This window comes from Lemur catta, chromosome 9 (assembly GCF_020740605.2).
Source record: "Lemur catta isolate mLemCat1 chromosome 9, mLemCat1.pri, whole genome shotgun sequence".
NCBI lineage: Eukaryota > Metazoa > Chordata > Mammalia > Primates > Lemuridae > Lemur > Lemur catta.
The window spans coordinates 1,105,279-1,129,771 of NC_059136.1; the positions used below are offsets into that span (position 1 = coordinate 1,105,279).

At 51.4% G+C, this 24,493-nt stretch overlaps 2 protein-coding genes across 5 annotated transcripts in view; one reads left to right on the forward strand and one right to left on the reverse strand.

Annotated features, from left to right (window-relative positions):
* The window catches only part of CTXND1 (cortexin domain containing 1), a 38,942-nt gene that overhangs the window by 7,698 nt on the left and 6,751 nt on the right, over positions 1–24,493 (reverse strand). The window contains exon 2 of one of the 2 annotated variants that reach the window (XM_045561404.1): positions 326–429. The gene's annotated coding sequence lies outside the window, so the exon portion shown is untranslated. Of the gene's footprint in view, positions 1–325; positions 713–24,493 lie in introns of those variants that run through there. The other variant, XM_045561405.1, reaches the window with a different exon arrangement.
* Positions 9,385–24,493, forward strand: part of ARNT2 (aryl hydrocarbon receptor nuclear translocator 2) — a 226,548-nt gene continuing 211,439 nt past the window's right edge. Inside the window, exons 1-2 of one of the 3 annotated variants that reach the window (XM_045561390.1) lie at positions 9,385–9,560; positions 12,460–12,540. The gene's annotated coding sequence lies outside the window, so the exon portion shown is untranslated. Of the gene's footprint in view, positions 9,561–11,580; positions 11,740–12,459; positions 12,541–24,493 lie in introns of those variants that run through there. The other 2 variants (XM_045561391.1, XM_045561389.1) reach the window with 2 other exon arrangements.

Sequence of the window (24,493 nt, forward strand, 5' to 3'; positions counted from 1 at the left end):
GGACGGGCTTTCACATTCTGTTTATTATTAATATTTATAGCCCACAGTAGCCTTGGAATCAGTTAGCCATGCATTGATAGGCCCATTATTAAATGTGGAAACTGAGGCCTGGCGCAGCAAAATGACTTAGCCAAGTCCCATATCCCAAACCCTGGGTCCCTGCGAGTCTCTCCCTCCCCTGGGCGCAGGGCAAAGGCCCCTCTGCTCCCTGTGGGGCTCCAGCAAGGCGTGTGCACAGCTGTTGGCCTGTCTGGGAGCACAGGCAGCCATACTATCCCTCCCTCACCCCTGGTCTCTGTCCTCCCTGCTCCTGGGGACAGCTCACCTGCTGGCTGGAGTGGTCACCGCTTCATAAGGACCTGGCCATTCCAGGGGGGAGGGGAGCCGTGGAGAGCTGGCCTTTCACCAGAAAGCTGGTGCTGAGGGCGGCTGGAACAGAAACGGACAGAGGACGAGGGTCATTCCTGGGCCGCTGGCCCGGCTGCTCTGTGCTGGCGGGAAGGGCTGGCCTGGGCGCTCCTCCCTGGGCTGGAAGGTGGGACCCGCCACGTGGTTGGCTGGTGCCATTTTTCTTTCCTGTGTCTCTTTTTAAAATGTAGGTTTTAGAAACGTGTGGCCAAATACATATAACATAAAATTTACCATCTTAACCATTCGTACGCGTACAGTGGCATTTAAGTGTACTGTCTAGTGGCATTAAGGACATTCACATTGTGGTGCAACCCCTTCCAGGACTCCTTCCATCTCTCCCAACTGAACTCCGCACCCGTTAAACGGTCACTCCACGTCCCCCCAGCCCCTGGCCGCCCCGCTCTACTTTCTGTCTCTGCACCTGACTCTGCACACCTGGTGGAAGTGGGATCGCACAGGGTCTGCCTTCCTGTGCCGGCTTATCTCACTCAGCGACGTCCTCCAGTTGATCCGTGCCATAGCCTGTGTCAGAATGTCCCTCCTTGTTAAGGGTGAAGAATATTCCATTGCAGGACAGACCCCATTTCATTTACCCGTCCATCCTTCCATGGGCGCCTGGGTTGTTCCGGCCTCTTGGCTGCCGTGGCTGTGGCCGTGGTGCTGTGGCCGTGGCCGCCGTGGCCGTGGCCGCCGTGGCCGTGGTGCTGTGGCCGTGGTGCTGTGGCCGTGGCCGCCGTGGCCGTGGCCGCCGTGGCCGTGGCTGTGCGGGCCCCTCTCTGGACCCTGATTTCAGCACCTCCAGGTATAACCGGAAGCGGAAATGCTGCGTTATATGTGTTTAATTTTTTAAGAGTTAAATTTAACATTTTTGCCTAAGTCATACTTGTATACAGCTCAAAACTCAAAAAGATGAAAACCGTGAAAAGCCGCTTTTTGAACTACCCCCACCCCCTGCGACCCTGTTCCTCTCCAGAGGCAGCGACTGTCGTCAGGTGCTTAAACGTCCTTCTAATCTGGGGACGGTCACGCTCGTAAAAGGAAATATGTATATTTATGAATTTGTTTTTCATACAAATGCAAGATTATTATGTAAACTGTCCCCAATCTTACTTTTTAATTTAACATATCTTGGAGATTACTTCACATCAATGCATAGAAGACCGCTTCTTTTTAATGGCTGTGTTGTGTTTCATTGTGTGGACACACTACAGTATTTTTAACCGTTCTTCTGTTGATTAGGCATTATTTCCAATCTTTTGTTTGTCATACAATGATAGAACCAATGTCCTTGTAAATATGTTATTTTGCTCATGTCTGAATATGTCTGTAGATTAAATTCCTTTAGGTAGAATTATTGTGTCTAAACATAAATGCATTTTAATTCTGATTGGTACTATCATCCCTGGAAGCTATATCTGTATAAGCTTCCAATGGCAAAGGTTGAGAGAGACTGTCATATTACAGTCTTGAAAACAGAGTTATCCTTTTGTATTTTTATGTTTTTTCTTCATATTCTAAATGTTTTCAAACATCAGAGAAATTGAAAGGATTGTACACACACCCACCACCTCAATTCTACGGTTAACCTTTTGCTATATTTGGTTTATTTCATATTTGTCTTCCTATACATTTTTTAAAATTTTTGAATGCATTTCAAAGATGCAGATGTTAGTACGCTTCACTTCAAAGCACTTCAGCACATAATGAGAATCCAATATTTGTTTATAGTTTTTCTTTTAAAGAGACAGGGTCTTTATCACCCAGGCAGGACTGCAGTGTGCAATCATAGCTCACTGCAGCCTCCAACTCCTGGGCTCAAGCCATCCTCCTGCCTCAGCCTCCCGAGTAGCTGGGACTCCAGGTGTGCACCACCATGCCCGGCTAATTTTTAAAACATTTTTTTGTAGAGAAGGGGTCTTGCTACATTGCACACACTAGTCTCGAACTCCTGGCCTCAAGCAAACCGCCCACCTCGGCCTCCCAGAGCGCTGGGATTACAGGTGTGAGCCCAGCCTATTTATAGTTTTTTTTAACAGGTAAAACTTATGTACAGTGAAATGTATAAATCTTAAGTGTATAATTTTTGAGATTTGACAAATGTTTACACCCCTCTAACTCTCAGGGTGGTTTTAATTTTCATTTCTCTCAGTGACAGAGGCTAAACATCTTTGCATAAGCTTAAGATCCATTTGTATTTCCTTTTCTGTGAACTCTGTTAATATCCTTTATTCACTCTTCTATTGGATTTTTGGTCTCTCTCTTCCTTTTGGCCTTGGAAGCAGAGTTGGGATAAAATATACTGATTTTGTTTGTTTGATCTTTGCTTTCATTTATTCCTTTTCCCCTGATTACTACTCTCATTTCTCATTTCCTTCCTCTACCTAATGTGAGTTGCTAGAGCAGCTTCCTTGTTGTTCACGTTTGTTCTTTTAAACGTGCTTCAGTTTCTGTGATTCGAGCTGTCAGCGTAGGTGGCTGTGTGGTCCGTACTGGGAAACGAGGGAGCTCATTGGCTTCCTCCTTCCCTGTCCCCGCTGCCCTCAGGCAGCTCTGCGCACCTGGCTGGCGTGTGTGACGTCTACACCTGCTGCTCCTACGTCCACGTCGCTTTCTTCTCAGTCTTACGGCGAAACCTACGTGGAGCTCAGGCCTCGGCTGCAGTGGTTCCTCTTGGCGCCGTGTGGCCGTGGACGGCCGTGTGGCTTGTCCTTCAGGAGGGCGCAGGCAGTGACATTCCCGCGGTCTCACTGGCGACTCCGCTGCAGGTGACGCTTGCTCCTCTCGACCCGAGTTAAGGATTTTCTGTCCTTGGTTTTCAACAGTTTTGCTGTGGACGTGCCGAGGCGTGGCTGTCTCTGTGTTTTCCCACCGAGTATTTGTATCACTTCTTAAATCCCTCTTGGTATCTTGTCAGCTTTGGAAAGTTCTTGGCCCTTTTCCCTGCAGATATTCACCCATTTTCTCTCCCTTCTCTGCGCGCTCCAAGCACACTGAGACCTTTCCAGACCTTTCCAGCGCGGTCTGTCTGCCATGCCTTCCTTCTGCGTCCCTTGTGCCTTAGTGCTGCAGTCTGAGTGTTTTCTGCTGGGCAAACTTCCAGTTCCCCAACCTTCTCTTCCGCTGCGTCCAGTCAGCTGTTGCCCCTGCCCACTCGGGTTCCGCCCCAGCCGTACTTTCCAATTTCCGAGTGTCCATTCCATGCTTTAATACAATTTCCATCTTTCCAGTGAAAATTTTCACCTTGTTACCTGTTTTTTTGGAACAATTAATTATAATTTTTTTAAAGCCCACATTTGATAACTCCAGTATCTGGGTCATCTGCAGGTCAGCTCCTATTGTTTGTTTGTTTATTTTTGGTTCCATTTCTTGGTACGCCCGATGCGAATCTCTGGGATGCTGAGCAGCGCCGTGAACCGTGGCCGCAGCTCTGGACGCCACCCTGCAGAGGGTCCCCGCTCCCGTGGGGGCAGGCGCAGGGCAGGGAGGTCACCCTAACTCAACACGGGCTGACCCTGCGCCAGGGGGGGTTCACTTCCTACAAGCGAGGCTAATGTCCTCCGTTGGTTTGGCAAGACAAGCGTGTCACACGCCACGGCTCTGCGTTGGGAACCTGGGGTGTTTACTTGGCTGTTCCTTCCTGGCCTGTCTGGAATTCTAGTTTGTTTTTTCTCTTAGTTGCTTAAGACAAAGAAACCGTGTGGGGACACTAGTCAGGCTCATTCAGCGCCTGACGTCCGACCCTGCGCCGTGGGCTGCAAAAGCACGACCTTGAGCACACCGGCCGCCTGCTAACCGGCACTCCTGACTCATGGCCAGGCCCGAGACCGGGGAACCTGGGTCTGGGCCAAGCTCTGCTGCTCCTTTGCTCTGGGATGTGGAGAGCTGCTCACTGCAGTGCCGCCACAGCGAAAAACTGGGGACAAAATTAACTTCTGTCAATAATGAAATGGTTAAAACCGCATGGTGTGTGTCATGGAACACTCTGAAGCCATTAATAGAAACACACATGAACACACACAAAAGAGGGGTGGGAAATTCTGTTAAGTGGAAAAGCAAGTTGAGGAACAGTGATTCAAGGATGATGTCATTTATATAAAACAGAAAGAAGCTGCATTTGTCTGTGTGCACACGTGCCGGGATGGGAGGCTGGCGCTTTCCTTACCTCTAGGTCAGGACCTGCCCCTGCGCAAGTTGTTTTATTGTTGAGAAATCCGAGGCCTAGGAAAGCCCACACAATTGCATAACAAGCACTTATAGCTCTGTCATGCAGAATTTGCAATTCTTATGCAATTATCCTTGCTTTGTCTTTTTTAAAGAAGCAAATCCTAATATTGTCACTCCCAACCTATGAGCCAGGCCCCTTGCCCTCTCTGGCAGTGTCACCGTCTCGAGTGTGGCGTGCACGCTCCCCTGTGGGCGTCCGCCGAGCCTGTGGGGTCCCTCGGACCACGCTCTGGAAACTCACTAGCCCACCTCCCTGAGCTTCCTGGACGAGGAGACTGGAGTGCGGGGGGAGGGTGGGCTTTGCTGAGTCTCAGGGCGGTGGCACAGCTGGGCCTGGGACGTGCTGGGGTTTCGTGCTTCATGTGTGGCAGCAGGACGCAGGCTGGCCTCGCAAACGCTGACTTTGAAATCCCAAGTTGGTATCAGATGCGTCATCCCAACTGCGGGGTCAGACTTCAGAGGGGTCACCTTGTGACCCTCCCCCGTCTTGTCAGGGACCAGGATTGGGTCCTGTAACCTGGAGACATACCCCAGGGGACGGCTACCAGTGCCTGCCAGCTGGGGCGACTGCCCGGAACGTGGCCTTACGGAACAGATTGGGCTCCCTGCCTTCCAGATGGAGACTGCTCATTAGCCTTCATCACCAGCGGCCCGAACTCTGCCCGGCTCTGCTTGGAAGCGAGGACACGACACGCAGGAGAGAACTGACTCTGAGCTCCGCTGCAGTTCCCTGGGCGCAAGCGGCTGGCTTCCCAGCAGCTGCCCGCGGTCCCGGCATGGCTGCGTCATCCAGCACCGAGCTGCAGCAGCCCAAGGCTCCATCTGCCATCTCCGGGCGGCTGGAGGTGGATTTGCTGAGGAGTCGGGGATTCTAACCTGCAGGAACAAGTGGCCCTTAAGGGCACTGTCCTCTGGGCTGACCCAGCGCACTTGCGGCTCTAGGACTGTGGGGAAGCAGGTCCAAGTGGGAAAGTGTCCTGCCGAATCCCGAGGGAAAGCCAGAGGGAAAATGAAAAATCCAAACACAGGACCCGAAGCAGGTGTCTGAGTCAGGGTTTTAGGGGAAACACCAGCAATAAGGCTGCCCAGACACGGCCTTGTGTACAAACCCATGCGCTTCTCCGGGCTGGGGCAGGTGCTCGGGGAATGCGAAGGCCCCCACCCGTCCTCTGTCTTTCGCCACGATCTCTTAGGGGGACCCAACTAATCTGGACTCACATGCAGGTTTGGTGACGTTGACTAAAATGCCAATCGGGGCAGTTTTGCATTTCAAAAATATGACACCTTATTTGTATTTTTAAAATCACCGTGTAACTACTAAACTAACTGAAACTTGGACTCAATTTTTTAAAAAGTTGTAGATTAGAAACCTGCTTGAAGCAGATAAGAAAAAAATGTCCTCAGCATTTGGGCTACATGTGAGGAGTTCTGTCACTGATCACCTGGCAGTGTGGACACAGGCCTGGCCCGGGCCCTTGTCCCTCCCCTGCCTCTGGACTCTCCGGTCCGTTTGTCGCCGTCCTGACGGATGGTTTCCTTAGCTCTCGGGGGGCAGAGTGGTCTGAGGCACAGCCGGTGCACCAGAGTTTAGCATTAAGTATTAATACTACATTAAATATTAATATTAGTAAGTATTAGTGCTCATCACGTGTTTCTCCCCAAAGAGAGTCAAACTGTTTCCACCCTCGCTCTGCTGGATTCAAACCGGAATGAGCCAGAAGCTGTTCCCCACTTCCGTGGGCGTCTCCCCTCCCCGGCCAGAGGTCGTGGCACGTGGAGGCGGGAGGGACACTTGCCTTTTCCGTCTTCACCCTGTTGCCGCCACGTCCCTCGCTCTCCCTGGACGTGGACTTAAGAGAACGACACGATGATAAAGCTGCACCGTGAGCTTTGCTCTCTGTCTGGGGGATCCGAGAAGGGCCCGGCGCGAGGCTGTCCCTCCCCTGCCTCTCTCTGTGCCCGTGAATTTATTTCTGTGTTTCCGTCTGTGCGTCTGCTCGGGCCACGGTAACAGAGCGCTGTAGACTGCGTGGCGAAACAGCAGGAGGTCATTTTCCTGCAGACCCGGGGCCTGGAGTTTCCAGCTCAGGGTCCGGCAGGCTGACGGCATGAGGTCCGCTCCCGGCTTGCAGGGGGCGTGTTGGCACCGGGTGCACACAGGGCCTGTCCCTGGTGTGTGTGTCTTCCTACAAGGCCACCAGTTCTGCTGCATTGGGACCCCGTCCTTATGACCTCATTTAACCCCCATCACCTCCTAAAAGCCCCGTCTCTAAGCACAGTCACATTGGGGGTGGAGGCTTCAACATATGTTTTTGGGGGGAGGGGATGCAATTCAGTCCCCAGGGGAAGTTGCCTGAGGGCAGAGTCTGAGTCTGGCCGAGGGGCTCCACCCCTGAGCCCTCACTGTGGGTGCCCGGGATGAGAACCGGGGCTTGGCTGGTGCCTGCAGCCACCCACGGCAGGAAGCTGCACGGACTGGAACTCCCGTCACTCATGGGGGGATGGACTGTGCCGTAGCGGTGTGACACATTCACCCAGGACAGCAAGGCCCAGCTGACCACGAGCACTAATCAGCCGGCTCCGTGAACAGAAGTGCAGCCACCATGAAAGGGACCTGTCGGATCATGTCCCCCTAACTGGCAAGTGGTTCAGCGGACGGCGTTTGCTCAGGACAGAGATGTCCCGTGCCGTAACCCCCCCCAATCACACTGTCCCCCAGGACTGTCCGTCAGAGCCATTCACAGGCCTGTCAGAGGCAGACGATGAGTTTATGTTAACGCGATTGCAACCATGACAACGGCCCGGCGGGAAGTGTGCGGAGGGGCTGGGGCTCACGGGACATGGTGTCTGGCATTTGTTACCTTCCAACATCTAAACGCCCCCAACCCCTAAGGACCCTTCCGGCGCTGGGAGGCAGGTTGGAGCAGCACCATTTCAGATAGCAGTGAGGACAGAGGAGAGTTCTGCCGAGAGACGTCACTGTCTGTGCCTCAGACTTCTGTGAGCGCCGTGTTCACCCCGCGGGGTCACCCCATGACCCGGTGCTTAGACCCCCCGCATTCCCTTCACCGTCCGCAGGCACATTTTCCTCCTACCAGCCGATACCACTTCCCGGGAGGCCACCCTCGGGGGCCACAGCGGCCGCGCCCATGCGTGCAGAGCCCTGCAAGTGCCGGGAGTTTGTGTCCCCCTGGGGTGGCCCATCGCTGACGACCGACTGCAGCGGAGGACGAAGGTCCCACTCACAGCTCGTGAGGAGGACGATCTCTGCTGTGCCACTCACACTCCAGAGGGGACTGGGCGGAGACCGTCCACCACCTGAGCCTCCCCTGCCGGGCTCCCTCCCCTCCCCGCCCTGCTCCCACCAGTCCCGTCCCAGAAGAGATAACAGTAATAAAAAGAGAAAGGTTCCCTGAGCTGAAGAAAGCCGTAAGTCTTTGGCCTAAAAGGACCAACTACACACAAGGCATTTTTAGTGGAAAGAGACCCACACCCACATTTTTCCTGGTAATTTCTGATTTTCAAAAATAATGGGGAAAATCGCTATAAGGATGTAAAGAGAAAGAAAAAACAGGTTATCTGTGGAGGACAATGATGGTGTCAACTGGCTGGAGGGTGATTCTTCCCCACGGCACGGATGACCTGGGTGTAGATTTCGACGGGGAGAACCGTGAACGAGGAACCTACACCAAGCGGTACCGGTCACCGTGAGAGCAATGGGCGGTCTCAGACATTAATGGATTTTAAATCCCCACAAGACGTCCACAGACCTTTCTGGCAATAACAAATTGCGTGAAGACGGGTCTCTACCGCCAAGGAATCAATCAAAGTGAAGGATTCAAGGGCGGGAAAGACAGGGAAAAAGAAAACCAACAGAGCGCAGATAATTACAATAGGGGCATAAAACAATGTAAACATTAAAAATAATTTTGGAAAAATGTTACATGACATAAAAGCTTTATATGAATAATTTGCATCTAAAATTCTATATTATTTCAATAAAAATTAGGGAAAGGTGAAGAAAAATTGGAGTACAGTACATTTTTTATATTATTTGGAGAAGGCCAATAAATAGTGTTTTATTGTTACGTTGACAGAAAAGTGTAGGTTCAGACATGTGTTTGAACATTGAAAGATAACACTAGTAGAGTGACGTAAAATATTTGTAATTATTAAGTTGAATGTAATTAATAAGTTGAATAGATGTTTTATTACCTGTAGGGAATACACATTGTTTTCAACTGGTCATAGAACATTTACAAAAGTTGACTGAAGATAGATTTACAAAAGAAACATCCATAAGTTTTAAAAAGTAAAAATTCTGTGGGCTTCATTTCTGACCACAAAAGATTAAACAAACCAACAAACCAACAAGGTTCTTGATTTAAATCACGTTAAAAAATAGTTATTGAGTCAATGAGAAAAGTGAGCTGCCGTTACAGAATATCTGGAAAGTCACTGTAGTGAGGACACTACACACGAAAACTCACAGGGTTTTATTTTGGTGAGTGACAGCTGTTTACTCTGGGGCAAAATCATAACTTTCGTCGTTGAACAGAGGAATCACCTGCAGTGAAACAAGGCATCGACTTAGGAAGTTATACAGAAACGACAGCAGGAAAATCTGGAAGATGAGATTAGTAGAGTTAAAAGCACAGATTAATGATTCACAGAACAGAAAACCAACAGAGTTAAAAATAAACCCCGGAGCAAGTTATTTGAAATAGTTTGAACCTGGACAAACTTCTGGCGAGTTTGATGTGGGAGAAGGGGCAAGGCCGAGCCCACAGCATAGGAGCGAGACGCCGGGGAGGCGAGAGACGGAACAGGCCACGCTCCGTAAAACCCCGCCGGTACCTTTGGAAACGTCACTGATGTGGGTGTTTTCCTAGAAAAATGTAAACTGCAAACTGGCTCAAAATGAGGTGGGAAACCCAAATTAAGCAGCCTCTGTGGGGTGTTGGTCCAGAGCGCTGCCTGGCCCATGCTGGGCTGGGTCCAGCGGCCAGACCAAGGCCAAGTCCTGGAAGCCTCTACCTGGGGCCCCCAGGACTGGGGCAGCGTGTCTTGTTCTGAGAGCTGGGGACGGCCTGGCAGCCACCATTAGGGTTCTTCCCCCCTGTACATCTGACAGACAAGTTCCTCCTTTCCCCTCTGAGGGACAAACGTATTTCCTGTTAATATTTCCACTGCACAGCTCAAGCTCCAGTGTCACCTATTCTGAGTATGTTTCATATGCTTAAAGTCCCCAAGGTGCTTATTTCTGACCACAGGGCCAGTTCACCTGTGCCTTCCAGGCGGAGCCCCTCCTTGGGGACGAGGGTGCCCCATCTCCTTGGGAAGCAGCTGACACCTGCCAAGTCTGCTCCAGGCCCTGCTGCGTGGCCTGGGGGGCCTTCAAGGGGCGGGAAGGGGATTCCCAGTGTCCTCAGCTCTCTGCCAAGAGTTCCAATGTCACAGTGCCTTGGACACACGTGGGCCACCTTCCTGGGCACTGGCCTCCAGGATGCCAGGCTGGAGCTTGTCCCGGAACCCGCAGCATCTGGGATCCAGAGCGGCTCCTCCCTCAAGGCAACCCGGCTCAGAGCAGCGGCCGCCCCAGGCCTGGCGCTCGTATCCCCAGATGCTTCATTTTGGGGCGGGGGGACTGCGTTGCTCTCTCCTCCCCTGGACGTTGTCAGGGAGCCTGGGCTGCGGGATCGGATTCCTGTCACCCGCTGCGGGAAGAGGGTGGAGTCCCGGCAGTTCCCGCTCAAGGCTCCCCCTACAGACGTGCCCCCGCCCCGCGTTTCCCAAGGTGTGCCCATCTGCATTCATCTCCCAGAGAGAAATGCTAAACTTCCGCCTGGCTGAATGACCCCAAATGACGTTTAGAAATGTCTGTCTTGATCTCATCTCTCACTGGAAACTCTGAGTACCGTGTCCGTGTTCTGCAGGGCTGGCTGGGCCCACCAAGCTGCATCAGGCGTGTTTTGTGGTTCTACTCCTGTTAGACGTGAAAATGGGACACTTAATTTTTGCTAGTATTTCCCCCTAATTCACACAAACATCCTCTGCAGAGCTGCACGAACTATTTTCTGTGCTCGAAGGGCAAACCAACAAAAGCTCAGAGTTTTGCCAGCTAGGGAGGAGAAGCTTCTTTCCCAGAGAACCCATTCCTTCTGTTTTCAGCCACGAATCCAGACGTTCTCGTTTCCGTCCCACAAACTTGACAACGGTGAGGTAGCAGCAGGGGCCAGCAGGGTGACGCGCGCTTTGCTGCAACTGAAGGAGTCATTTGCGCCTTGTTTTGGGATCATCAGTCTTTCCATGCATTAGCAGAATCGGCAGTGAGGACTCTGGAGACTACCCAGTCCAGCGCCATTATTTTAGAGTTGGAGAGGCCAGCGAGGCTCAGACAGGGCAAATGATTTGGTCAGAGATCCCCACAGGGGACCAGACCCTTAAGTTCTGATCGCTGACGAGTGCCGTGACTTGACACTACCCAGGGGGCCTCCAATCAACATCGATGGTTTCCTGGAGTTGGTTCCGATGGCGGGAGGTGGCTGCAGTGCCAGGACACGATGGGATAAAGCCATCCTGTATTTGTTCAGTGCCAGCTGCAAGCTGGGCCTCAGTTCTGGTACGGGCTGAATGGCAACACGCCGAGCCTTGGGGAGGCAAAGAATAATCTAGAAAATCGAGACAGGATTCCCAGGGATCAGGCAAAGAGCTGGAATCCTACTCAACCATTGTCATGTTGGCTATTAATTTGGGTCAATAATTTCCTTCAAGCTAAGGAATTTCTATTCCTAGCCTGGGCAAAGTATTTAAATTCTCTAAGTTTTAGTTCCTTTATGTGGAAAAAGGGGTAATAATACTACCAGCTCCACAGGCTTGTGGGGAGGATTAAAGCAAACATGAGGCTCTTACCGCAGTGTCTGACGTACGCCAAGTACTCGGTACACACTGGCCGTTCCTAGTGTTCTCATGACCTTCGGAACTTTTCCAGGGTGTGTTTTTCTCCGCTGTCTGGGAACAGATATCCTAATGTTGAACCCGATTTATATCCTGGAGCAGAGCTTCCTTGGTACGCTACTTCCTAATACCCTGCTGGATTCAAATGTTAGTATTTTATTTGGGGTTTTTACAGCCATTACTAAGTAAAATGGAATTTATTTTTTGTGTACTATTTTGTTAGATTTTTATATCTAGGTTAAGCTAATTTCTTAGCACAAATTGGAAATATTTCTACATGTTTGTGTGCTCTCCAGTGGGTTAAGTAAGAGGAATTATCAGTTCCTTATAAGGTTTTAACTTAGCTTGTGACTGGGGTCACTTCCGGAAATGGGTGATGGTCAACGCTTTTCAATTTCTTGTATAGAAGCCAATGCATTGCCAGTTTCTACCTCGAGTTGTAACAGTTTGGGGAATTTATGACTTGCTGGGAAACTGTCCATATTATGTAAAAATGCAACTTCACTTACATCACATTACATACGTAATGTTATTACTTTCTGTGTCCTTCTTGGCTGTGATTATTTGCTTACTTCTTATTGTCCATGTTATTTATCCATGTTTCCTCTTGGTCAGACTTTCCAGAAGTTTCTCCATTTTTTGGTGTTTTAAAATTATTGCAGTTTTACATCAATTGTATACTTTCTTTTGCTTTCCAATAAACTTTCTTATTATTATTTTACCTTTTTCCCTAAATATTATCTATTATCTTTTCCTGCCAACATTTTATTTGAAATAGTTAAACATGCAGACAATTAGAATATCCGTTTACCTACCATCTACTTTAACCAATGTTTACACTTCGTCATGTTTATTTCCTTTTTACAGAAGAAAGAGAGCATCCCGCCCCTGGAGGAAGCCCAGCTGGAATTCAAGCTGGAGCCCATCTCCCACTTTCCTTCGCCAGAGGTGAGTCCAACACCGCAGTGGTTACGAATCATTTCCGTGCACATTTAATATTTTTACTATGTAAGAATGTATTCACACACCACACTGAGTGTTATTTCCTGTGGTTTTAAAACTTTAAATATTGGCCAGGTGCTACTACCAGTCCAATTAATGGACTTTTATTTCAAATTTTTTATTTATAAAAACAATGCTTCAGTGAACATTCTTATGCAGGTAAACGTGGGCCAGGTTTTTCCTAGAGTCCATCAATTGGTATGGAATTCCTGAGTCATGTAACAGGCACATCTCCAACTTTATTAGATGTGGCCTATTTTTCCTCCCAAGTGGTCGTCCCCAACCAAGGCTGTCACCAGCAGTCCTTGGAAGCCTCTGCCATTTCCCAACCTTGACATGACCTGGTATCATCAGACTGGAATTTCTGCCACTATGGTGGGTGTGAATCGTACGTCATCATGGATTTAATTTGCATTTCCCTGAATTCTAATGTGTTGTGCATCTTTTCATACTTTTATTGGGGATTTAGTTTTCCCCTTTTCAAATTATTGGGTTGATTTTCTCGCTTGCCGTTTAGATTTCACCTTTATTCTAGGTGACATTTCTTCACGGGTCTCGTGCTTTGCGGTTTTACGCCCCGTCTGCGGGTCGTCTTTCAAGGTTGTTCTTAGAATTCTAGTTGTTTGTGTGCAGATGTTTTAAATTTTCATGCAGTGAGCCTCATTAATCTTTTCCTTTATAATTTATGCTTTTTGTGACTTCTTAAATCCTTTCCTGTCCTTTTGTCATAAACATATTCTCCTGTATGTATATTCTAGAATTCTGAGACGTTGTTTTTCACATTTAGGGTTTTAATCCATCTGAAATGGATTTTCGTGTGGGGGTTCAGATTTATGTCTCCTCACGTGGGTAAACAATTCTCTCACCCATGTTTATTGACTGGTCTGTCCCTTCCCTGGTGATTTGATGCCACTTCTGTTCCCATCTATACGCTGGTCCATTTCTGGGCCTTCTAGCTTTCTGAAGTTGTTTACTCTCTGTCCCTGTGCCGATGACATACTATGTCAAACTGCATTAAAATGGCTTTATGATACATCTTGCTCTGTGCTCCTCCCAGTTGCCCGCCATGTAGTTTCTGTTCAAGAGGACTGTGGCCTCGCACGCTCTGATGTGTGTTGGGATCGTCTTGCTGAGTCTGTGAGGAACTCTGCTGGGATGCTGATTGGAACTGCAAGAATTTAAAATTTAATTCATAATGAATTATCATCTTTATGATATGGAATCTTCCCATGCATGATAAAAGTATTCAGACTTTAATTCATGTCTGTTAATCATGTTTTATAATTTTCTCTATGAGAAAGCACAGTTTCTATTTATTTCTAGGTATTTTGTGGTTTATAGTATGGTATTGATTTTTTACAAAAATCATAATTGTTCACTGTCGATGTATAGGAACAATATAAATTTTTATAGACAAATTTTAAATCCAGCAAATTTATTGAGAACTATTACTAATCTATTGGTTTATATTTTCTATTTAGAAAACCGTAATTTCTGCAAAGAACAGTTTTAGCTCTGTCTTCCTACGTTGCCACTTTTTCTTTTTGTGTTCAATTGGCTCAGATTACAAACAAACTGAGTTTCCAGTTTCTCCCAGTCCCCGGGCTGAGCTCCAGGGCCTCCTCGCAGCCACCCTGCCTCTGACCCCAGGGCCTTCTGCTGCCCTGCTGGGGACCCTGGGGACAGCCACCCACTCCTCTCTCTTTTTTTATAAGCAGCTCCATTTATTTGAGTCAATAGCTTGTAAATAAATCATTGGTAAACATTACAAAATTAAATACATTTTCAAAAGCTTGTCAGTATACGTAAAATTCACAAACGTAGTTCTTTCAGAAAATAAAGTATGTTCAGAGCACCCCTGATATAAAATGCCTGATCCCCAACCTTGGACAGGGCCCCCCGGACACGTGCCACCGTGGGTGGGGTTTCTGTGGGGAGCAGCGGGGCCTCTGGGGGGGAGGGGGAGTTTCTACTCTGACCTTTGATCCTGCCCACATCCCATTTAAATTTTGACCCTTCTCCAGAGAGCTGAGGGGCGGGCAGGTGCCTGGGGTCAGGGTGCAAGCTGGGGCCGGAGAGCCCAAAGTCCTCGCGTGCATGAGCCATTGGGAGGAGCAGGGAATGCGATGGGCACACGTCCCAGCCCGCAGGTGCCCCGTGTCGGCTTCCTCCCAGCTGCCCTTCAGCAGCCACTCACGCCCGTCTGACGCCCTGGAGAGGTGCAGCCTCTCCTGACCGAGGCCAGCCCTCGGCTGTCAGTCTGACCCCACACAAGTCCCGTCTTCCAGAAAGTCCTCACCGTTCTCTCGAGAGCACCCTGACCCGTTTCCAAGCACGGCTGCAGACGTTCACAGGCATTTTTTACTTCTTTGGTGATTTCAGAGCGATGTGAAGAAAGAGCAGAAAGAGGAATGAACTCACCATTTAGAAATGGGCGGGATGTTTCCCGACTCTGCTCTTTCACCCGCGTGCTGGTCTGTCCTTCGTGTCTTATTCAGGGGGTCACGGTTTGCGGAGCTTTATTGAGTGTTCGCAGCAGATTCTATTTAAAATTTACTTCTGTTTTGTGAAATACGTCATTTGCTACGTGTTTCCCTTGAATCTTGAATTCTAGCTGCTTCTTTCATGTTACAAAGGAAAGCAAAACCGCCAAACACCCGGGATGCAGGAGCTGTCCACACTGCCCGGCGTGCAGGGTGAAAGCCCTCCGGCTCCCACGGCAGATCGAGAGCCCCTTGTGGGCACCCAGCCACCCGGGCGGTGGAGCAAGCTTACTAGTTAACAGCATGACAGTCTTCCACACTTAGACGTCTCTTTTCGGTTTAAATACTTAGTCATTCAATTTTCCACTTCCCACCAGGGAAGATGTTGATGGCCCGTCCTTTAAGAACATGTGCAGGCTCTGTGGGTTCTGCCCCTTCTCCTGGCTGCCCCCCAGCCTGACGTCTGGGTGCACGAGGGGTCACTACAGGGACACCTCCAAGATGCCGCAGGTTTGGTTCCAGACCACCACGGTAGAGCAAATAGCGGAACCAAGTGAGTCGCACACATTTTTTGGTTTCCCAGTGCATATAAAAGTTATGTTTACAGTATACTGTAGTCTGTTAAGTGTGTAATAGCATTAAAATATATAATATAATAACATTATATCTATAGCATACGTTAATTTAAAAATACTTGATTGCTAAAACATGCCCATAACCATCTGAGCCTTCAGCGAGTCGTAATCTAATTGCCAGTGGAGGGTTTGCCTCGATGTTGGCGGCTCCTGAGTGGTCGGGGTGGCGGGGGCTGCAGGCTGGAGCGACCGCGGCAATTTCTTAAAAGACAACAGTGGCGTCGGCCGCATCAACTGACTCTTGCTTTCCTGAGAGATTTCTCTGCAGCGTGTGAAGCTGTTTGACGGCATTTTACCCACAGCAGAACTTCTTTCAAAACCAGAGTCAACTCTCTCAAACTCTTGTTGCTGCTTTATCAACTGCGTTCATGTAGCTTTCCAAATTCTCTGTTGTCATCTCAACAGCGTTCACGGCATCTTCATCAGCGGTAGATTCCACCTCAGTAAGCCACTTTCCTTGCCCATCCGTAAGAAGCTCCTCACCCACAGAAGGTTTATCATGAGATTGCAGCAGCCGTCACATCTGCAGGCTCCTCGTCCCTGTCTCCCTGCACACGGAGAGGCCGCACTGGTCATTCCGGTTCTCCTGCCGTCTCCACATCTCCAGTTACTTCCCCCGCTGAAGTCTGAACCCCTCAAATTCATCCCTGAGGGTTGGAATCAGCTTCTTCCAAATTCCTGTTAATGTTGATATTTTGATCCCCACCCCACGAATCATGAATGTTCATAATGAAATCTAGAATGCTGAGCCACTTCTAGAAGGTTTTCAATTTACTCTGTCCAGGTTCATTGGAGGAATCACTATCTATGGCAGCGATAGCCTAACAGAATGTATTCCTTAAACAGTAAGACTTGGAAGTCAAAATCCCTCCTTGATCCATGAGCTGCAGGGTGGATGTCATGTTGGCAGGCGTGAAAACATGTTAACCTCCGTGTACAGCTCCATCAGCGCTCGTAGGTGACCAGGTGCCTTGTCAATGAGCAGCAGTATTTTGAGAAGAACCCTTTGTTCTGCACAGCAGGTCTCAACAGTGGACTGAAAATACTCAGTAAACCATGCTATCAACAGATGTGCTGGCGTCTAGGCTTTGTTGTTCCATTTATAGAGCACATGCAGAGTAGATATAGCATAATTCTTAGGAATCCTGGGATTTCCAGGATGGTAAATGAGCGTTGGCTTCAACTTAACATCACCAGCTCCATTAGCCCCGAACAGGGGAGTCCTCTTGTCCTTTGAAGCTTTGAAGTCAGGCATTGACTTCTCTGTAGCTATGGAAGTCCTAGATGGCATCTGCTTCCAACCTAAGACTGTTTCATCCACACTGACAATCTGTTGCTAGTGTAGCCGCCTTCACCAGTGATCTCAGCCGGGTCTTCTGCATAAGTTGCTACTGTTTCCACGTCGGCACTTGCTGCTTCCCCTGGCGCTTCCATGTTGTGGAGACGTTTCTTTCCCTAAATCTCACGAACCAGCCTCTGCTGGCGTCAAACTTGTCTCCTGCAGCTTCCTCACCTCTCTTGGCCTTCGCAGAATCGAGGAGTCAGGGCCTTGCTGTGGACGAGGCTTCGGCTTCAGGGAGTGTCGTGGCTGGTTTGATCTGCGCAGACCACTCAAACTTTCTCCCCATCGGCAACAGGCTGTTTCGTTTTTTTACCATTCATGTGTTCACTGGAGTAGCGCTTCCAATTTCCTTCAAGAACTTTTCCTTTGCAGTCACAACTTGGCTGACTGTTTGGCACAAGAAGCCTGGCTGTTGGCCTGTCTTGGACTCTGACACACCCTTTTCACTAAGTCTCATCATTTCTAGCTTGCGATTTACAGAGAGAGACGTGTGACTCTTCTTTTCCTCGAACGCTTAGAGGCTACCGTAGGGTTACTGATTAGCATAATTTCAATACTGCTGTCCCTTAGCGAACAGGGAGGTCCGCGGGGAGGCAGACAGGTGGGAAATGGCCAACAGAGCACACAGAACACTCACGAGTCAATTCACCGTCTCAGATGGGCCTGGTTCCTGGTGTCCCCACCAGTTACAACAGTGACATCAAAGATCACTAGCCACAAGTCACACTAACAGGTACAGTAGTGATTAAAAAGGTTGAAATGTTGCAAGAATTACCAAAATAAGGCACAGAGACGCGAAGTGAGCCCGTGCTGTTGGGAAAACGGTGCCGACGGACTTGCTCGGTGCAGGGTCGCCGCAAACCTTCAGTTTACAGAAAACGCAGGATCCGTGGAAGGCAGTGACGCGAAATGCAGTGAAATGGGTCACGCTGCACGTCCCCGTGGCGGTGGACAGGGGGCATCTTCAGGTCTGTGCCGTGTCCGTGGGTCCCTGCTGGCTTCTGCTCCCTGGGAGGTGACCGTTGGCCGTGCCTGGTCCCTCTGGCCTCTCGGGCTGGTGGCCATTTGCCCCCGTCTGCAAGTCCTCACTCGGCTCGGCCTTCGTCCCAGCCCTGAGCCTTCGCTCCTCTCACGTCACGCCTTGGAATGACAGTGCTGTCTGGGCCCGCTCACCTCACACAGGGAGCAGGGGACCTGTGTCTAGCGGGCTGGCCCCGGATTACCTGATTCTCGGGGGCTGTGCCTGCTTCTTGCTGCGGATTAGAATTTGGCACAGCTCGGAAGGGTGGACGTAACTTGCAGAGAACGGGCAGCAGCACAGACAACTCTCGCCCGATGCAAGGCAAGGAACGTTGTCTGGTAGAGGACACCGTCCCGAAGCCTGCAGTTCCGTTGTCCTGTGGGACGCAGGCCGGCGATCTTACTCTACAACCTTTCTTTCGCTGTCTTGCATTCTGCGCCAGCCCACCGTCTCAGCCGGTGTGGGCTGCTATAGCGAAAATGCCGTAAACCGGGCGGCGTATAAACAACAAACACTCATTTCTCGCAGTTCTGCGACCCGGGAGGTTCACGGTCAGACAGGGCAGATTCGTGTCTGGGGAGGGCCCGTTCGCCCCGATGGCGCCTTCTGACTGTGTCCTCACGTGGCGGGAGGGGCGAGGCGCTCCGGGCCTCCGTTAGCAGGACACTGACCGCACGTGGGGGGCCTGTCCCCACCCCCTCCGCGCCTCCCAGGCCCCGCTCGCCGCTGACTGGAGATTAGGTGTCAGACACTCAGACCAAGCCCCGGATTTACCGTTTTGCCAGCTTCCTCCTTAGGGAATTACATAAACCATTGCCACTTGCTTACTCTGTATATTTGCACGAGAGTCATAATTTTAACCTTTTGAAAATTATACTTTGACATTTCTATTTTCCCCTTGGAAATAAGGCAATGTATCAAAATTGAAAATCATTCATACCACAACGCTGATGTGCAGAGAAAATGTAACGCCTCTGTTTTGCCTGTAACTGAAGTAATCTTTCTCCTAGTGTCTGACACAGCCTAAATTTCATCTGATCCGATGATTTCGTGCAGTACCTTAAGGCAACGTCCAGGCTCTCCAGGGAAAAGTCTGAGGTCCTTCAGATAGTTTTCTTTTTCCTCCTTCCCTAAGATGTGCCTGGATCTGAGCGGAGCCCTGTGAGGGTTTTGTGTCCGCGTGGTCTCCGGGCAACACCCCGGCCGCCCGGCCTGCGCACCCCGCAGGCCCCCAGTGCTCCAGCTGTGGGCCCCAGTCGCTGGGCTTTGTGTCTCCATCTCGGGCTGCAAATCTCTGAGCCCCCCACTCCCCACCCCGCTCCCCCCCATGCTCCCCCCCCTGCTCCCCCACCCTTGCTCTCCACCTGGCCTGGGGGCCCTGCCACTCGCCCCGGTCTCTGTCACGGGGTGCGGAGACCCTGCGGGCCCCACAGCTACACGGAAACTGAGGGTAGCTCAAAAAGCTAAACCCAGGGCCACTCCCATCCTGACCTAGTTGGTAAGCCGTGTTTTAAAAGAAGTTTGTCCATTTCATCCAAATTGTTAAATTTATTGAGATGAAGTTGTTCACGCTGCTGTCTTCCTATTTTTACTGCCAGTCTTAGCCACAGTGACACCCTTGTCACACCTGACACTGGTCATTGGCGTTTTCTTTCTTATTTTCTGCACCAGTGTATCAATTTTATCAATCTTTGCAAAGAATCAACTCTTACTTAGCTTTGTTGTGTTGCTTTCTGATTTCAGTGATTTCCACCCTTATCTTTATTATTTTCTTCCTTTGACTTTCTCTGCTTCACTTTGCCAGCCTGTTCTACCTCACTAAGTTGGAAGCTTCCGTTGTCGATGTCAGACCTTTCTTCTTCTCTAACACCTGCATTTGGAGCTATACATGTTCCTCTAAGTAGTGCTTTGGCTGCAACCCATGAGCCCCGAATATTTTCTAACTCATATCATGATTTATTCTGTGACTCATGGGTATTTAAAAGCATGTTGCTTAATTTCCAAACATTTAGAGACTTTCTAGTTACCTTCCTGTTGTTGGTACCGAGTCTCACTCTGCCCTGGAGTCTGACCCCTGCTCTCCGTGCCTGCCTCGCCCCAGGCTCACACGGGCGTCGCGAGATGTCCCAAGTGGGCTCGGTGCTTCTCAGGTTATTTCGTGCACCCGGCCCCTTCCGAACCTAAGCGGGGAGAGGAGATTAGGAGACACGGTCCTGCCACTTTCTCTCTCGCACCATCCCCTCTGCCATCTCTGTCCTATCTTTTATTGTCAACTTCCCCTGTCAACTTCTCCTTCCGGAATGCAGCTCACACCTCATTGAGGACATGAACATGGCTCCAACCCAGGGGGAGGAACTGATGAGCCAACTCCTCTAAATTGCTTTGTGATATGCTAAATAAAGAAGGAAATGAGGGAGTTTGGAAGATTTCTTCTCGAGAAAAAAGCCTGGCTGGCGAGGCTATTATTCTGCTGCACAGTCGCATTTCTGATTGAGGAGCTGGCGGCTCCCGTGCCCTGTTTCCGCGACACTAACTCCCTGGCGGGCTGTGGCCCAGGCTGGGCCAGGCTGGAGGTCACAGACCTGGGAGGGAGGAGAGAAAGCACAGTAACTTCTGCAGAAACGCTTCCCACCTAACGACAAGAGGAAGGTCTGTGCACACTGAGAACAGCAGCTGCTTTCTGTGCATAATCTGTGTTTCAGAAAAGATTTTCCATTCACGGTGGTGTTTAAGCATTAACGATGGTTGTTATGGTCATCAGGCCAAGCAAGGTGACTACAGTCCCTGTCCCGGGCACCGGGATGGGGTGGCGCTTCGGGGCCACAGCGAGACACGGCTGTGGGAATTGTGGGGTTTGGTTGTGGCTGGAGAGACAGACTTGGGATGGGCACGGGGGAGTGGCCCGCAGGGACGCAGTGACAGGCACCGAGTGTGGTGACGCGCGGCTGTGGCCAGGCAGCGAGGACGCGTGGCGTGGATGGAATGCTGCGGAAGGGCTGGCCCCTGCTCCCACGCACCCACCCGCGTTGAATCCCAGAGGAATCGCGTGACAGTCCCGTGTGCTTGGAGACGTTCGTCCACCTTAGATCAGACCAGTGGCCAAAGCAATTTTTGGGAAATAGAGCTCACATTTCTAATCTGATCCCAATTTCATCTGTGGTCTTCAGGTAATCATTTACTTGTTACTTCACTAAACACTGGCAGAGAGTCTCTGATGGATTTTTGTTGTTGTTATTGTTAATTCAAAGAATCAGCCTTTCTCCTGCAAACGATGAAATGGAGCTGAACAGCAGGGACAGTAGTGGGAGCCGTCCCGGCAGGGTGACGCTGCCCTCGCTCAAGGGGCCCTTTCACGCCCCCCCTGAACCCGTGCTGCTCTGTCCGGGGCCCCCACTCCCTGAAATCAAACCCTCCACCTCCCCAAAGCATGGGTGGGTGTGCGCAGGTGTGTGTGCCTTCGTGGTCACGTCCCACCGGCACAAGACCCCAAAGCCCCTTCCGGGTGAGAGCAGATCCCAGACGCCTGCAGAGCGCTCCCTTCTCAGCAGAAGGCGCCGGGTCGGGGGCCTGAGACGCGACACCCAGGCGCAGGTCTGGCTGCCTGGCCACTGCACGGTGGCACTGGACAAGCCGTGCAACTTCTTCCAGTCTCAGTTTCCTTAGCTTAAAATGGGGATAATAATATCCCAATGAATCTTGTCAGATTTCTGAGAATAAATGAGAATATACGTCTCAAGCACCCAGCACGCTCCTGACCCAGAGAAAGCGAGGACATTGACGCAGTAACAGCGTCGCGGTGGATCACACTTTGGTTCTGCGGTTTCCGCTGTGGGGGCCCCACCCCCGCCCGGCTGCAGGAGCCCAGGAAGCTCCTGTCCGACAGGCTGCACACCCTGCCCGGCTCTCGGGGTGGCCTCCCCCGAGCACAACCTGGTCTCCTTTGACAAGGGGACATCCCACAGTGACCAGGTCTTCCTCCCTGCCCAAAGTGAGCTCGGAGGGCTGGGGGCCGCACCGTGCAGGCTCCGATTCTGCCTGAACAAAGGGCTCAGGGGAGCTCCGCAAGCCCACGCCCCCCCCACGTGCCCCACAGTGACTCAGACCGGCCACGGTGAGCGGCAAGCAACCGACTTGGCCGTCTCAGGGAGTAGTTAATCTCCCCGAAACTGACGGCCCCGCCCCCCAGGCAGGCAGCTGTGGTTCTGCACATGTCTGAGCTGCAGGACTGGCTGTGTCTGTAAAGACGTTACCAGGACAGACGACATCCCGGTGGGCGCCCGTGGCCCTTGGGAACCCATGGAGCTCACCCAGGGGCTGCTTAGGAACGGGGTCACCGTCCAGGGCTCCCCGCCTGCCTCCTCCACCCCGCAGGCAGAGAGCAAGGGCATCCCTGGAGGAGCAGCAAGCCTGCTGTGGAGAAGCTGGGTGACCTTGAGCAGGTCACTGGGCCCAGGCCCTGCCCGGCAGCGCAGCACGCTGTTTCAGGGGACCCAGGCCCGGTGCGCAGGGCAACGCCCGGAAACCGGGAGACAAAGAAGACCCCCGCGTCGCACCTCACCGCATGTGCAGACTTCCTGGGGGGAGGCTTTGGGGACAGACTGATTATGGAAACCTGACATTTTGGAGGCTGCTCCTCTGAGACCTGGGGCGTTTGGATGAAGCTCAGAAAACAAATGATTCAACACGTTTTGTTCTCACCCGACACTGTGCTACATCAGCAGGGCGATTAGGGTCGGGGAGGGTGAGAACCGGGGCAGAGGCAGGGCTGGGGAGGGTGGCGCGGGTTGTGCACTGCACACAACATCTGGACACAACTGTGAGTCCGTGATTTGACCAAGCTCCTTTGACGGCGCTGTGTTAATCACCTGTGTCAAGATGTCCAAAATGTCCCTTTTATCAAAACCGCTGCATCGTGTGGTCTGTGCCCAGCCCCCCATGGTGCCCAATCACTCAGGCCAGTGTGGACGAGCCTGCCAGGTTTTGCTCCTTGCTTCTCGAACACGACCTTCTTTGATGAGGCAGAGACAGTGGGACGCAGAGAGTGGCAGGCTGAGGCTCCGTCCCCCAGAGTTTGACTAATGGCTCTGCCCCTTGGTGGCTGTGTGACCTTGGGCAGGTTGCACGACCTCTCTGTGTCTCACAGCCAGGGCTGTTCCTCTGCCCCCAGCTGCTCCTCCCTAGAGGGTCAGGGGGAGGCAGGGAAGGGGATCCTGCCCCAGTTTGGGGCAGCCCTCCCAGCCTGGCCGAGCAGACGGAGAAGCAGTCCGCTGGCTCCTGTGCTCCTCCACTCAGGGTGCGCGACGGACTCAACCTCCGCGCCGTCCGGGGCCCAGCAGAGCCTGAGCCGGAAGCCTAGGGCGAGTGTGTCCTGCTCAGCCCAGCGGCAGAAGGCGTGCAGGGCAGCGCCCTCCCGATCCACCGGCCACGGTGCACACGTGCCCCTGGCGGAGCCCGAACCGGACGGGCTCCACGGCTCAGCGGCTCGGAGGGAGCTCGCCCTGGATCGTGCCCATTCGCACAGCCCGGCTGTGGGCTCGCTTGGCAGGGGTGGCAGGCGTCCTGGGACTGGCATGACGAGACTGCTATGCTGCAGGGGAAATCAAGTCCCCCTTTCTGTTTCAGCCTGGCCTCTCTCCTGGGGCCAGGCTTGCGGTTGGGCGTCTTCACTGGGGGATCCCGGGATGTGGCTCTCAGCCCCACAGCGCCGTCATCTGTGGTTCTGTAGTTAAGACCCGGAGCCTCCGCCCCGCCACCACCTCGCGGGACCCTGCCAACCCCTCCCTGTCCCCAATAGGCTTCCCTGTGCGTACAACGTTTCCGTCCATGACGGTGGTCCCAGAAGATTATGACGGAGCTGAAAAGTTCTATTGCCTAGTGATGTCATAGCCATCATAATGTCGTAGCACAATGTGTCACTCACATTCATGGTGACACTTGTGTCAACAAATCTACCATGCCGCCCGTCACTCTCTGCCCACCCGTGTCCCAGCCCTGGAGGCTCTGCTTGCTTTTTTTTTTTTTTGACAGGATCTCACTCTGTCACCCCTGCTAGAGTGCAGTGGCATCACCACAGCTCACTGCAACCTCAGACTCCTGGGCTCAAGCCATCCTCCTGCCTCAGCCTCCCCAGTAGCTGGGACTATAGGTGCCACCACCATGCCCTGCTAATTTTTTCTATTTTTAGTAGAGATGGGGTCTCACTCTTGCTCAGGCTGGTCTTAAACTCCTGAGCTCAAGTGACCCTTCTGCCTTGGCCTCCCAGAGTGCTAGGATGACAGGTGTGAGTCACCGTGCTTGGCTAATTTTTCTATTTTTTGTAGAGACAGGGTCTCGCTCTTGCTCAGGATGGTCTTGAACTCCTGGCCTCAAGTGATCCTCCCGCCTCTGTGGCTTTGCCTTCTGAAGCCCTTTCCCCTCA